This window comes from Miscanthus floridulus, chromosome 1 (assembly GCF_019320115.1).
Source record: "Miscanthus floridulus cultivar M001 chromosome 1, ASM1932011v1, whole genome shotgun sequence".
In the NCBI taxonomy this organism is placed as follows: Eukaryota; Viridiplantae; Streptophyta; class Magnoliopsida; order Poales; family Poaceae; genus Miscanthus; species Miscanthus floridulus.
Window position 1 is genome coordinate 44,835,850 of NC_089580.1, and position 15,083 is coordinate 44,850,932.

A 15,083-nucleotide genomic window follows, 5' to 3' on the forward strand; every position below is an offset into this window, starting at 1 on the left:
ACCAATCAGCTGTGCCTAGATCCAATTGCAGCCCCAGTCAAAGCTGGTTCACCGACCAGTCACTGCCTCTCCAGGGGGGAGCCGGGGGCCACCGCACCGAGCATCATCGCCAGCACGACCAGGAGGTCGAACAGGACGATCGAGTGCACCTCAGTAACCTTTGGGATGCACGACGGCGTATCGAGCAACGTCGCTTCAGTCGCTGCCGCCAGGAGTACGAGCAAGAGTACGGTAATCTAGACTCAGCTCTAGAGCCGATCACCACCGGCAACGCTGCAGACAACGGCGCCAACAACCCGGAAGGGCCTCCAGCTTTCACCAGGGTGCTCCGAACACTCCAGTGGCCCCGTGGTTTTAAAATCACTGGGGTCGAGCCCTATGAAGGAAGGATGAACCCAACTCAGTGGCTGCAAGCTTACGCCACTACTGTCCGTGCTGCCGGAGGAGACACCAACGTCATGGCAAATTATCTCCCCATCATGCTCACGCCAGCCGCCATGAGCTGGTTCACAAGCCTTGCCCCAGATTCCATCGAATCTTGGGAAGAGCTGAGGAAAGTCTTTACTAACAATTACATGGCTACATGTATGCGACCGGGCACCAAGCATGATCTCAACCGCATCACCCAAAAGCTGTCCGAGCTCCTCCGTAGCTACATCAGACGCTTTTTCGAGATGAGGAATTATATTCCCAACATCACGGAAGCTGAGGTCATCACCCGCCTTCGTCCGAGGACTTCATCACCGCGAGCTCCATTCCAAGTTCAATCGCAAGCCACCTACAGGCATCGGTGAGATGATCACGACCGCCAACCAGTACGCTGACACAGAGGAAGCTGAGGTGCATTTCAATGAAGATACGGGCACAAATTGCCCACCTCACCGCTACGATGACCACCCCGACAACCGATGCCACAACGATCTCCACTATGACGACCACAGTTTCCACCGGGACAACGGTCGTGATCAGCCAGAAGGATCCAAGCCTAGTCAGAATCGCCACCGCCGGCCAGACCACTTTGTCACTGCCATCAATGAGCCGCGCACCAAGCGCAACTACGATGAGCAGTACAAGAAGATCCTCGATGGCCCGTGCCCCCTCCACAAGAACGCCAAACACAAGATGGAAGACTGCCTCAGTTTGGCCAAGGAGTTCCAGGACAAAAAGCTGGACGACGACGCCAACGGTGGGAACGGAGGTCGCCGACCACCTGGGGGCAATAACAATGCCTTCCAGGACCATGACAAGGTGGTCACCACCATCTTCGGGGGCCTCGCCTCCACCGAGAGCAGAAGAGAACGGAAGCTCGCCACCCGACGAGTGCTTGCCGTCGCTTCAGAGGAAACCACCGCCAACCCCAGCTATCGCCTATGGTCCGAGGTCCCCATCACCTTCAGTAGGGCTGACCAGTGAGCGAACATACCCTATACAGGGTGTTTCCTTCTCATCCTTGACACAACCATCCAGAAGGTGCTCTTCAGAAAAGTCCTTGTCGATGGTGGCAGTGCTTTGAACCTACTCTTCGCTGGGGGCCCTAAGGGAGTTGGGCCTCGCGATAACAGATCTCACACCCCTCGGACTCCTCCTTCTGGGGTGTGGTACCTAGTAGGGCATCCAGACCACTTGGAGAAATCACCCTACCAGTACAGTTCGGCACGGTAAGCAATTACCGCGTCGAGCACGTCAACTTCTACGTCACTGATTTCGACACCGCCTACCACGCCATACTTGGTCGGCCAGCTCTGGCCAAGTTCATGGCCATATTGTACTACGCGTATCTGGTGATGAAGATGCCTTTGCCTGCAGGAGTCCTGTCTCTATGGGCCAACCTCTTCGTTGCCTACGCCTATGAGACAGAGAGTCTCGCTCCCACCGAAGCCACTGACCTCTCCATCCAGATGGCTAGTGTGGTCACCGAAGCCAAGATGGCGCCCGCCAATGACATGGAGATCCTAGAGCTGGAGCTTCCTCGTGCCTCCACCAAGTCCAAGGAAGTCAAGAAGGTCGGCCTCAGCCTCGACGACCCCTCCAAGACCGTGAAGATTGGGGCTCACCTTGACCCTAAATAGGAAAGCGCGCTCATCTCCTTCCTACGTGCCAACGCCGATGTATTTGCATGGAAACCTACAGACATGCGGGGGGTACCACAGGAGAAGATCGAGCACTCCTTGAATGTCTCACCGACCGCCAAACCGATAAAGCAGAAACTCCGCCGATTCACACCAGACAAGAAGGAGGCTATTAGGGTAGAAATAAAACGGCTCTTAGCGGCCGAATTTATAAAAGAAGTGTATCATCTAGATTGGTTAGCAAACCCTGTTCTCGTTCGAAAAAAGAATAAAGAATGGAGAATATGTGTTGATTATACTGATCTTAATAAACACTACCCTAAAGACCCCTTCGGCTTGCCTCGGATAGACGAGGTTGTAGACTCCACCGCCGGCTATGAACTGCTCTCCTTCCTTGACTGTTACTCCGGTTATCATCAGATCTCCCTCAAGGAAGAAGATCAGATCAAGACATCGTTCATCACGCCTTTCGAGGCATACTGCTACACAACTATGTACTTCGGACTCAAGAACACTAGGGCTACCTATCAAAGGGCCATCCAGATGTGCCTCGACCAACAGATCAGCTGCAATGTCGAAGCTTACATCGATGACGTGGTCGTCAAGACCAAGACTGCTGACAACCTTATCGCCGACCTCAAAGAAACTTTCGCCAACCTGAACAAGTACCGATGGAAGTTGAACCCTTCAAAGTGCATCTTTGGAGTTCCATCCGGTATACTGCTGGGCTACATCGTCAGTGCTCGAGGCATCGAACCTAACCCTGACAAGGTCTCCGCCATCACCAATATGAAACGGCCGACATGCGTCAAGGATATATAGAAGCTTATAGGCTGCATGGCTGCTTTAAGCCGCTTCATATCGCGCCTCGGTGAAAAAGGGCTACCTTTCTTCAAGCTCCTCAAGGCCTCCGAGTGTTTTTCCTGGTCGGAAGAGGCAGACATAGCTTTTGAGCAGCTTAAATTGTTCTTAACAAGGCTTCCGATCATGACTGCGCCATGACCAGATGAAACTCTTCTGATCTACATCGCCACTACTTCTTGTGTCGTTAGCACTGCTATCGTCGTCGAGCGTGAGGAAGCTAGGCATGCCTACAAGGTGCAACGTCCGGTCTACTTTATCAGCGAGGTACTTAATGAGCCCAAAACTCATTATCCTCAGGTACAAAAGCTGTTATATGTAATTCTGATTACGTTGCGCAAGCTTCGACACTACTTTGAATACTACAAGATTGCCGTGGTCACCGAGTTCCCTCTAGGGGGCATTATCCACAACAAAGAGGCCAATGGCCGTATCATCAAGTGGGCTGTTGAGCTCGGCACTTACTCCATCGAATTCAGAAGCATACCTACCATTAAGTCACAGACGCTTGCTGATTTCATCGCTGAGTGGACCGAGATCCAAGAACCCATTACCGCCACTTGCCCCGATCACTGGGTGATGTACTTTGATGGCGTCCCTAACATCAACAGTACTGGTGCGGGCATTCTGTTCATTACACCGACCAAAGATAAGCTCCGCTATGTCCTCTGGATACACTTTCCAGCCTCCAACAACGCCGTGGAATATGAAGCATGTCTCCACGGTCCTCCGTATAGCAGTCGAGCTCAGCGTCAAATGTCTCATGGTGTACGAGGACTCAGCGCTGGTTATCAACCAGCTCAACAAAGACTGGTCCTGTTCCAGTGAAAAGATGGACGCATACTGCGCCGAAATTAGGAAGCTTGAAGGGAAGTTCTATGGTATCGAATACCACCATGTGGTACGTGATGAAAATCAGCCAGCCAACCATCTCTCAAAAATAGGTTCTTCTCGCGCTGCGGTTCCGCCGGGGGGGTCTTCATTCAAGATCTCTTGGCGCTGTCCATCACAGAAGAAAAGCAAGTTGAAGAGGTTTCCCCCTGCCGAGCAGTTGGTACTTGCGGTACCTTCGCCGGTCGCTGATTGGAGGGAGCAGTTCATCAAGTACCCTCACCAGCACCGAAGTACCCGCCGACAAGACCAAAACTGAACGTTTAATTCGCCGAAGCAAGCATTATGTGCTGGTGGACAACAACTTGATGAGGAAAAGTGCCAAGGAAGGGATACTGCAGAAATGCATCACCCAAGATGAAGGGGTAAAGCTACTTCTCGAAATTCATTCTGGTTCCTATGGCAATCACGTGGCCTCGAGAAACCTAGTCAGCAAAGCTTTCCGAGCTAGTTTTTTACTGGCCCACGGCCATCTTCGATGCAGAAGACCTTGTCCGACGCTGTGAAGGATGTTAGTTTTTTGCTAAGCAAATACATGTATCGGCACAAGAACTACAGACCATCTCAGCTTCCTAGCCTTTCGCATGCTGGGGACTAGACATGATCGGGCCTTTCAAGCCAGCGCCAGGAGGTTTCTGGTATGTATACGTCGCCATTGATACGTTCTCCAAGTGGACTCGAGTACAAAACCGCTCATTTCAAGCTTACTGCAAAGAAAGCAAGTCGAGCTCTTTGAAGATATCCTACCATAGATTCGGTCTCCCGAATAGCATCATCACTGACCTTAGAACCACGTTTACCGGCCATCATTTTTGGGACTTCTGCGAAGACCGGTGCATCTCTGTTAAATACGTTTTCGTTGCCCATCCTAGAGCCAATGGCCAGGTCGAGCGGGCTAACGGTATGATCCTTGACGCCCTCAAAAAGAGGCTATATCAGAAAGAAAGAAAAGCATTCGGGCAGATGGCTCAAAGAGCTACCCGCTGTGGTCTGGGGACTATGCACTCAAGCTAGTCGCAGTGCCGGTGTGTCTCCATATTTTTTGGTCTACGGCTCAGAGGCCATACTACCAACGGATATTGCCTTCTGAGCACCTAGGGTGGAAAGTTATGATGAAGAGCAAGCCACAGCTGTTCCAATAGAGGACGTCGACTGGGCCAAGGAAGAACGCCTGATCACCTGCGTCCACATAGCCAAATATCTAGAAGGCTTGCGGAGGTACTATAACCGCAACGTAAAAGGTCGTTCATTCACCATCGGTGACCTCATTCTCCACAGAAAAAAGACCGAAGGGTTGCACAAGCTCTCCTCCCCTTGGGAAGGGCCTTACGTCGTCAAAGAGGTCACCCGACTAGGCTCTTATCGCCTATGTGACTTAGATGGAATTGATGTTCCAAACTCATGGCACATCGAGAACCTTATGCGTTTCTATCCTTGAAATGCTCCAGATATGTACTCTCCACTTTGTGATGAATAAAGTTTTGATCTCCATAATTTGGCTCTATTCCTTTTCTCCATTATGTTTTAATCACCACGTATGGTCACCGAGCATCGCAATACTCCATAATGATCTCCAATATGAAATCGCTGAACAGTTTTCTCCTAAATCGCCGAACGATTTCTCCAAATCACCGACCACGATTTTGCCGAATAAGTTCCTCCAAATCTCCAAAGCTAGCGCCAAACGGTTTTCTCCAAAACGCCGACAAATTTTCACCGAAAATCACCGAACAAGTATCCTCCAAATCACCGAACATGTTTCCTCCAAATCGCCAATGTATCTCGCCACACGTTTTCTCCAAACCGCTGAACACTCTATTCTAAATTTCCAAGATATTTTGCCGATCAGCGAGCAACCTACTTTCTTTTCTGTTCTATTCGGAGAAGACCCTATCTCCAATCTCTCCCTACATGTGCCATGGGCTCCGCGCTCTGCGTTATGGGTGGTTGGCTGTGGTTCCTTGGTCACGCCTGTTTTTCCTACACATGCACGAGCTCCACGCTCGACGTTATGGATTATGGGCCAACCAAGGCCGAGAGCTCAGCTCAGAACTAATTGCTCGGACGCCACTTATACTATCTACATCTCCTAGTTATTTCGATAATCATCGAGCAGCACACGTTCTGCTCTTTTTTCTATGGAGAAGACCCAGTTTCTGATCTCTCCCTACACATGCAACGGGCTCCACGCTCTGCGTTATGGGTGTTCAGCTATGGTTCCTTGGTCATGCTTGTTCCTCCTACACATGCACGGTCTCTGCGCTCGACGTCATGGATTATGGGCTAGCTAAGGCCATGAGGGTCAGTAGCGAACTAACTGCTCGAACTCTACTTATACTCCGTATAAATACCTTATGGTCATAACTACGAAGATTTTTTCACCGAAATACAATCTGACTGCATACACATGCACTTTATAACATTTATCATGTATATAAGTGTTTTTACGCTTTCGTGCGTTCTAACTACACTATCCAGAAATTACAGATGATATCCGCAAAGCAGATCATTGTGCTCTGCCATTGTCGTCCGTCTCGCCGAACAGGTCTATATCGCTGGCCAGATTCTTCGCTGCATCCTCCACCTCATCCTCTAGCTTCTAGGTCTCTGCATCGCTCAGTCCTTTGGTGAAACTGCCCCCTATCGACTGAATGTCGATGGTTGGGTAGTGGGATCGAACCATCATGAGAACATGAGTAGCGACGGTCACAATGGTGTCGCAGTTGAAGATCTTGAAGTTCTCCCACGCTGCCTTGCACCTTTGGATAATGGTGTCTGAACATTGCCGCCTGCCGTCGGTCTATGAAGCTGGTTCCAGGTCGACACAGTCAATCACCGGCTTAATTGCGGCAACTACAGCATCAAAGTTCTCCTTTTGGATCTTGGCCTCCTGCATCAGCACGTCAAACTGTGCTTTGGCTTTATGACGATAGCCTGCAAGCGTTACAAAGTTCTATCATACAAGGAAGCTACTTTAAAAGTAATTTCAACCAGGAGGAATTCACCTTTCAGCTCCTCAGCTAATTTGTCTGCCCGCTCTGCTTCCTTCGCCTTCTCCTGGTGAAGTTGATCGATGGCCTAGCGCAGTTGGCTGAGTTCAGCGTCTTGCTCTACAAGTGCAACAGTTATCACCAAAAATACGGTTGTACATCAATATGAAAATACAATCACCGATATATTGAACCTGCTTTCTGCTCGGATACACTTTTCAGCTGCTCGGATTCCCTCTCCAGCTGCTTGGAGGCACTCTTCAGTTGGTCGGAGACAATGGCCAGTTGCTCGGACTGGCTCCGCACCTGCTTGGATGAAGCAGCCAGCTTTTCGATCAGGACCCCATTCTGGTACTCTAGGTCCCGCGTATTGGGCTCTGCAAGGTCTCGTTCGCGTCGGGCTCTCTGGATGTTTCTCTCTGAGAGGTTCATCGCCTCTTTGAGTTTTTCATTCTCCTCGGCGAGGGCTCCATCCTCTTTATCAGTTGATGACACTGCTCAGCAATCCGAGTTATCTCCTGCAAATGCACAATAACAGTGTCGATATCCAATTTCGAACATTGACTAGGACCTTTCAAGGTGTAGTGCTAACCTTGATCTGCCTCATCACCCCAGTAAGGGAGGTCTCTAGTCTCCTCAATAGGGTGCCGCACAACCAACACAAGATGAGGATCACACAAGCCACGAGCACTTTACTAGAGTACCTTTTGGCTCTCCGTCGGGGAAAGGTCAAGAACCCCTCATAATCACCATGATCGGAGTCGGAGACAATGACCAACCTCCGCTCAATGATCCTCGCTGCTCTAAGCCATCTAGGTGGCGGCAACCACCAAGAGTAACAAGCAAATCCCACAGCGAAACACAAACACCAAGTGCCTCTAGATGCAAACACTCAAGCAATGCACTTGGATTCACTCCCAATCTCACAAAGATGTTTAATCTATGATGGAGATGAGTGGGAGGGCTTTGGCTAAGCTCACAAGGTTGCTATGTCAAAGCAAATGGCCAAGCGCCAGAGCTTGAGCCAGCCATAGGGCTTAAATAGAAGCCCCCACGAAATAGAGCCGTTGTACCCCTTCACTGGGCACAATACGGGGTGACCAGATGCTCCGGTCAGATCATCCGAACACTAGACCTCAGCATCCGGTCGCCTGATGCATGCCACATGTCCCCTCTCTTTAAACGCTAATCACCCAATCTCAACAGTCAAGTGATGACCGGACGTAGCAGCTCAAAGTGACCAGATGCTGGACCCCAACATCTGGTCGTTTCTAGTAAGCATCCAGAGATAACTTTTCACAACCGGACGCGTCTGGTCATGCTCGACCGGACTCACCCAACGTTCGGTCACTCGACGTTCCCTCTATGCTCTGCCATGTCAGTATGACCGGACGCAGACGCCCAGTGTCTGATCACAAGTGACCCAGCGTCCGGTCAGAGACCGACGCCAGCGTCTTCGCTGCTTCCACTGACCAAACGCAAAACCCGGCGTCCGGTCACTACGTGACCAGCGTTCGGTCACTTACAGTGACCTCCATCTTTTCTGTCTAGGGCACCGGTGGCACCGTCAGACACTCCACCGGTGAAGTTCCTAACCCTTGCTAAAATGTGCCAACCACCAAGTGTATCACCTTGTGCACATGTGTTAGCATATTTTCACAACATTTTTAAGGGTGTTAGCACTCCACTAGATCCTAAATGCATATGCAATGAGTTAGAGAATCTAGTGGCACTTTGATAACCACATTCCGATACTAGTTTCACCCCTCTTAATAGTACGACTATTGATCCTAAATGTGATCACACTCGCTAAGTGTCTCGATCACCAAAACAAAATGACTCCTATCATTTATACCTTTGCCTTAAGCCTTTTGTTTTTCTCTTTCTTCTTTTCAAGTCCAAGCACTTGTTCACCACCATGGCATCACCATCATCATGTCATGATCTTCATTTGCTTCACCACTTGAAATGTGCTACCTATCTCATGATCACTTGATAAACTCAGTTAGCACTTAGGGTTTCATCAATTCACTAAAACCAAACTAGAGCTTTCATTGGTTCATTTCTCGACTCGGCGGTATAACCATCTTGCTCTCTCTCTCTCTCTCTCTCTCTCTCTCTACATTACCGCAAACTAGTTGTCAAGCTCTTTAGTGTAGCTAGTCGTGAAAGCTTGTTAGTTTGGTTAGTGTGGCTCTTTAGTTAGCCTTTTGAGAGCACACTAAATTAGTGTAGTGACATAGCCATTGTATGGATAGAGACTATATAAACTAGAATTGTGGTAGGTGGCTTGCATTTTTAGTATTCTAGCGCAACACTCGCTTTGCCTCATATTTGTCTAACCGGTTTGCTAAGTGTTGTTGTAGAAATTTTTAATAGGCTATTCACCCCCTCTAGCCATTAGGACCTTTCACATGTTCAGGCATAGCAGGGCAGTTGCCATGATGATCGAGTTTAGCAACAGGGCTACTAGGATCGGCGAGACGACAAACGTACGTCACCTGCGCAAAAAACACGAGTTTGCCGACGTCCAGCCAGTCCAAGTGGCTCAAGCCAGTAGGCCATTGCCGGATCATGAACAGTAGGGAGAGAGGGAAATCCTGGATTTCATGATCTATTGTTGCTACCTCTTCACTATCATGGCGAGGAGGATCGTCCACATAGCTTGATCGTGCAGGTCATGGGGCGCATGACGATCGTCTCCGTGCAGCGACGATGGATGTGCCGATCGCGCATGGGTCGACGGTGTAGACAAACACAAGGGCTACTGGAATGGAGATAATGGCTCTGGCTAGGAAGTTGACTAGGAAGGCGTTGGCGATTTGCCCGAATAGGAGGAGGCGGACGCGGATCGCATGCAGCCATGCACGCGTTGATTGAGGATGGGATTCATATGACTGAGCAGTAAGTAATTGGTGATTGATTTTGTTTCCACTTTTATGGGCTGGATGGGCGCTATATCAGGGGAGCGACGCGAAGGCCAAGGCCACCGTGCGCGCGAGAGCGCGAGGGAGCGCCGGGCGGGCTATCGCGCTATGGGGCGACTTCGCATAGCCGGGTGGATGGAATCTCTATACATGTTTTAGTTGTAAGAGATAGAGATGATGTTAAGTTAGCTCTTAAATTTTATTGTGCAATGTCCATTGTCCAGATTGCCTTTTCTCTATCTCTATAACTAAAACATATGGATTGTCAACGTCTACCCGGCAGCACCAAAACCACCATGCGATCCATGATTACTCGACGTAGAAAAGGAAATTTCGGCAAACCCCTCACCACGCAGGCAGACAATCACGCGGAAAAAAAATCCCACCCGTGCATGGAAGGAAAGAGCCAAATCAAGGGGAATTGCCCCTTCAATCATGCGATCGTACGCGTTCGACCCTGCATACACGCCCGACGGAAGCCTCGCGCGACCACTGCTGCCTCGCCCATCAATAGATGCCACAGCTAATTAGGAAACAGATTGCCTTCCTTCTCTCGCTGACATCAATCACAACATTTTTTTCTCCACAAGATCACACTAATTAGGAGATAGGAGATCACGACTAATTAGGAAACGGATTGTCTTCCTTTGATCTCATGCTGGCGTCAATCACAGCATTATTGCTCCTGAAGGCTGAAGCTCTGCTCACGTAGTTGTCAATCGCGCCTCCGCTCGTCCACCCATCATTCTGATTGGCATCTACGCACTCAACACGACACCAGCCAACCATGTCCCCACGGTTCAAATCAAAGCTTACCCCAACAATAGGAAGCAGTAGACGCGAGCATTCGGCTGCCTCCACCGTTTCGGTCTGCTAGCTAATTGGCTGGCCCTCTATGAGGAACAAGGCTAGCATCATCTACATCTATGTAAGGTTGGTCCCTTTCTTGTGTATTCCCATGATAGGTTACATGGTAGCCAAAGCTGGCGCCTTCACTGGCACCGTTCAGATCGGTGTCGGTGATAGCCTCTTGCTATCTTCGGGGCCTGTAGCCTGCGCTCGCTCTGGAGGAGGAATCGGCGGCGCCAAGCTCGTGCACCGTAGCACCAGTGTCGCCATGCTCTGCTGTCCTTGGTGGCCGCCGGGCTCGTCTTCCATACTATTCCAGCATGATCTTGTTCTCCTATTGTTGTGTTTATTATATAGTTGCACGTCGCATTCCTGCTGCTTTCTTTTACACCATGGGGAAGAAGCCCTTGCATTGCATAAGCATTAGTCTGATGCGTGTTATACATCAGTCTCTGTGTTTTATTTAGACTGGTCATACATCGAAATTATATTTTTGCTGAATATCCATAAGTTTGTGATGTTTAAGTTTCTTGTATACTTGTACTGTCTAAAAGGAATAAAAGATGCAACCTATTTAGCAACAAGTTTGCGAGATTGATTGGTTTTTAGGGAACTCTTCATAGTTCATAACATCAATGGTGGTTGTTCATTTAATCATTATTAATGGATGACACCTGCCACGGTTCCTGTACAAAATCCGGCAATAGGTGTGTGAGATTTTGCATATAGAGCGAGGAACCAGCTTTTAAGTTTATGAGGTTTCATAGTGCTTTAGCAACATGAGTACCTCCCTGGTGTAAAAGAACTACCAGCCCAGCATCTGTATTTTCAATCTTTTTACCTTTTAATGATAAATGTATTGTCATGTTCGATTTTATCACTAACTCATTGTATTTTTTCCATGGTCAGATCATTTGTTCTCTAAGATTATAGATTTTCTTACTAAGCAACCAGTTAGCCAGATTTGTTCTCCCTAGGTGCTTGTAATCTTGGGTCGATCGTCCGAATGCCCTCGAGCTCACACAATCTGATCATCAGGAGTAAGGGTTCTGGCCTTCTGGGTCTTGGGCTTTCACATCTTAATGGGATTAAAACCTGAATAACTATGAATAGGCCGATCAACTTGGGCATTGGCTCGATTGGCTTTAAGATCTTGCAACAAAGTGCAATGGCCGAGCATTGTTTATGGGCAGATCCTAAGTGAGGGCATGACTGCGGAAGATGTTACTGTAATAAAGATAGGAGGGAGAAGACGTCAATAGAGCGATGGCGAGGCAGGTAGATTGACCAAGATCCTTAATGGATAGTTGTATGCAAACGCACGGTTGTTGTAGTATAAAACGACTGTTATAGCATAACTAGGTCCTTACAATATACATCAAAACTTCAATTATGTGCTAATTGTTTAAACTTTGTGAAGACTCGTGTAATAGTGACTATGGCTGCAAAACAAAATGTTGCGAGCATCACACTCAAAATATCACTTTTTAGTAGTGCTCCCTCCATATTGTTTTATAAGGCACACAACATTCAAATATTAACATCTTTGATCAATAACTTCAAATATTTTTTAACTAAATATTAACATCTTTGATCAATAACTTCAAATATTTTTTAACTATCAATTGTAATTAAAACTTGATACAATTAGATTTATATCAAATGTACTATATATCCAATTATCAAAAGTTTATAAGCAGCTAAACAATATAATATAATAGATTGTGTCATGTCAAGCTATGGAGTACAAGCATAAACAATATAAGCTGAAACAGAGGTAGTAATACAACACACGTTTAAACTAAAATTATTGTGGTTATTTTGTTCCCTTTGCAATGCACGGGCAATGTTAAGTTAGCTCTTAAATTTTATTGTGCAATGTGCATTGTCCAGATTGCCTTTTTCTTTAAAAATCTTTACTAACATGAACATGTTGTATTATCTCTCCAGGACAGGCAACAGGCTGTTGGAATATGGACCAACAAGGCATGGATGGGCCATGTAAGAATTATCTCTCAGAATATAACCGCATATATAGGTACCCAATTTTTCCTGGCTAACTTATGATGGCTAACCATGATTCAGGAAGGGGTCCACGTTGTTGGATTTGAAGTCCCACCTTCACCCGATTTCTAGCTACAACAACCCTATTCCTGGAAATGAAGATGAAGGGCGGGAGCCCCCACTGGTGCCACCTCATCTGCAGCATACGCTGGCTGCTGAGCTTCCCACCAAGCCAAGACGAATCAAGCCCGCTGCCTCACCCTCGGTGACGAGGACATCACTCCTTTGGATGTACCTACTGATCGTCCAACCGTTATGTAAGGTCTAATGACCCGAGCTCGAATGCGTCAACTCAATTTAGAGGTGAGCTCATTCTTAAGCGATCATTTTCATACTTTTGAGAATAGACTACTATCTAATGATGTTATCTTGCTTAGGAACATAGGAGAGAATCATGAGGAACTTGGAGAAAGGTATAGAGGTGGAGAAGACCATCAAGGACGACCAACACAAGCTGGAGGCCTAGCCCAACTCGACTTCGACTCTGCCTCGGCCTTCAGGACCAGTCAGTATTAAAACTGGTCATACGGGCACGTCCGGGCTCCGTTTTCGACGATCCACGTATGGATGGAAAGCTAATTAGATAAGAAAGCCAATGCAAGTGGTCTCACGTCAATATCCCTTCGGAATCAATGGGAATCGTCGAAACAAGTCAGCGTCCAGAATCTGTCAGGGTGCTGCAACACCGTCTTTTGGTCCATTGGACCGTGTATCGTGTTTGGGCCCATTAGGGGCGCATCCAGGGGTCTTTGCACGACCCTAGAGTCTTCATAAACAGCCGTCACCCCTCCATTAGGGTTTGTGTTTTGCTTAGATTAATCTGTCAAGAACAGTTTCGCCGTTCATGGTTTGTGAGACCCCAACATCGTGAGATTAATCATTCATCTGCAATTTAGTTGTTTTTCGTTCTTGTTCTTGCTTGTGTTCTTCGTTGCGCAGGCAGGAGTTAGCCTTCTTGGCGAGGTCAACCGGATCCGTGTCTCGGTTGATAACCAGAGGAGTTGTGGTGCTAAGATTGCAGGGTTCGATCTTTTGATCTGAAGCCGGATCGGTGTGTCATTCTCCACCACAACGATAGTTATCTCTATCTGACGGAAGATCGGGATCCCCGTCCCCATTACTCATACTGTGGTTCTGAACCACCTTTACATCGAGAAAGGGAACACAAGAGGCTTGTTTGGGAGGCTGTAAACGATCGTGGATTATTTACTGCTGGCTGGTTTAGTGTGAGAGAAAAACACTGTTGCTGGCTGGAAATTTACGATCGTTTACGAGCAAGCGAACAGGCTGATCTGTGGTTGCTCTGGGGATCACGCACCGGTTCAAGGCCAAGTTTGTGACAGTAGTGCTTTGCAAGCCAGTGCTGAGGCGGTAGGGTGTGGCTATATATCCTGTGCCTCCTGCTTTCTCGTGCAGGATCGGTGATGGTGATGGTAATGGTGATGGTGATGGTGATGGTAATGGTAATTAAATACCCTTGGGTTGCGACCCACCGATGAACAGGGCGCGTTTAGTTTCGGCCGGATTCGGCATCTGCACAGTGTTTGATGTGACGGCAAACACTGTAGCAATTTCGTTTGTATTTGTGAATTATTGTCCAAACATTGACTAATTATGCTCAAAAGATTCGTCTCGCAAAGTTCAATCAAACTGTACAATTAGTTTTTGATTTCATCTACATTTAGTACTCCATACATGTACCGCAAGTTTGATGTGATGGGAAATCTTCTTTTTGTATAGTGCCAAAGTTAGGAGTCTGGGGAACTGAACAAGGGCCAAATAGAATCCAGCCTCCTCTCGTGTTGAGCAGATATTCTGCAGAACACAGAAGTCGCCCCTGTTGTAGCAGTGGAGTACTTGTGATCTGCGCAGATTAACACTCAGCTTAATATGCTATGCGTGTGGACAGGACAGATGGATCGGAGGTGGAATGACGACAGATGCGCATGCGTGAACAATCATGGTTGTGGTTGGGACGAACTGACGATTGACGAAAAGCATCCATCTTGTTTTGCTTGACAGAGAGAGCTGGGAGCCTGGGACAGTGGATATATGGATATGGATCCTCCACCACCAGGCACCAGCAATCCAGCATCCATTCTACTGCTGCTCGTGCTCGGAGCTGTGTGTGTCTGAGCTTCCCTGCTCTGGCTTCCGGTTGTGCTGGGACTGGGACTGGACTTGCAGTGGGAGAATTAATTAATGGGACAGAGTGATTGCGAATGCGACCGACCCTCTACGCTACACTCCTCTTTACACTACTAGTGGTGGGCAGGCAGGAGCAGGAGTATGGTACACCATCTTCATCATTCATTCAGCAGCAATAGTTGACCATGATGAGTGATGACCTGAGCAGAGCACTGAGCATTCAACGGTGGCTAGGCCAGCCGGCCGGCCAGGAACGTAGTACTATAGCAAGGAAGGAAGGAGTA

General features: G+C 48.1%; 1 pseudogene; it reads left to right on the forward strand.

The window, feature by feature from the left end:
• The first annotated feature begins 11,853 nt into the window (after positions 1 to 11,853).
• On the forward strand, positions 11,854 to 14,026 carry LOC136455988 (SNF1-related protein kinase regulatory subunit beta-3-like; annotated as a pseudogene).
• The last annotated feature ends 1,057 nt before the right edge of the window (positions 14,027 to 15,083 follow it).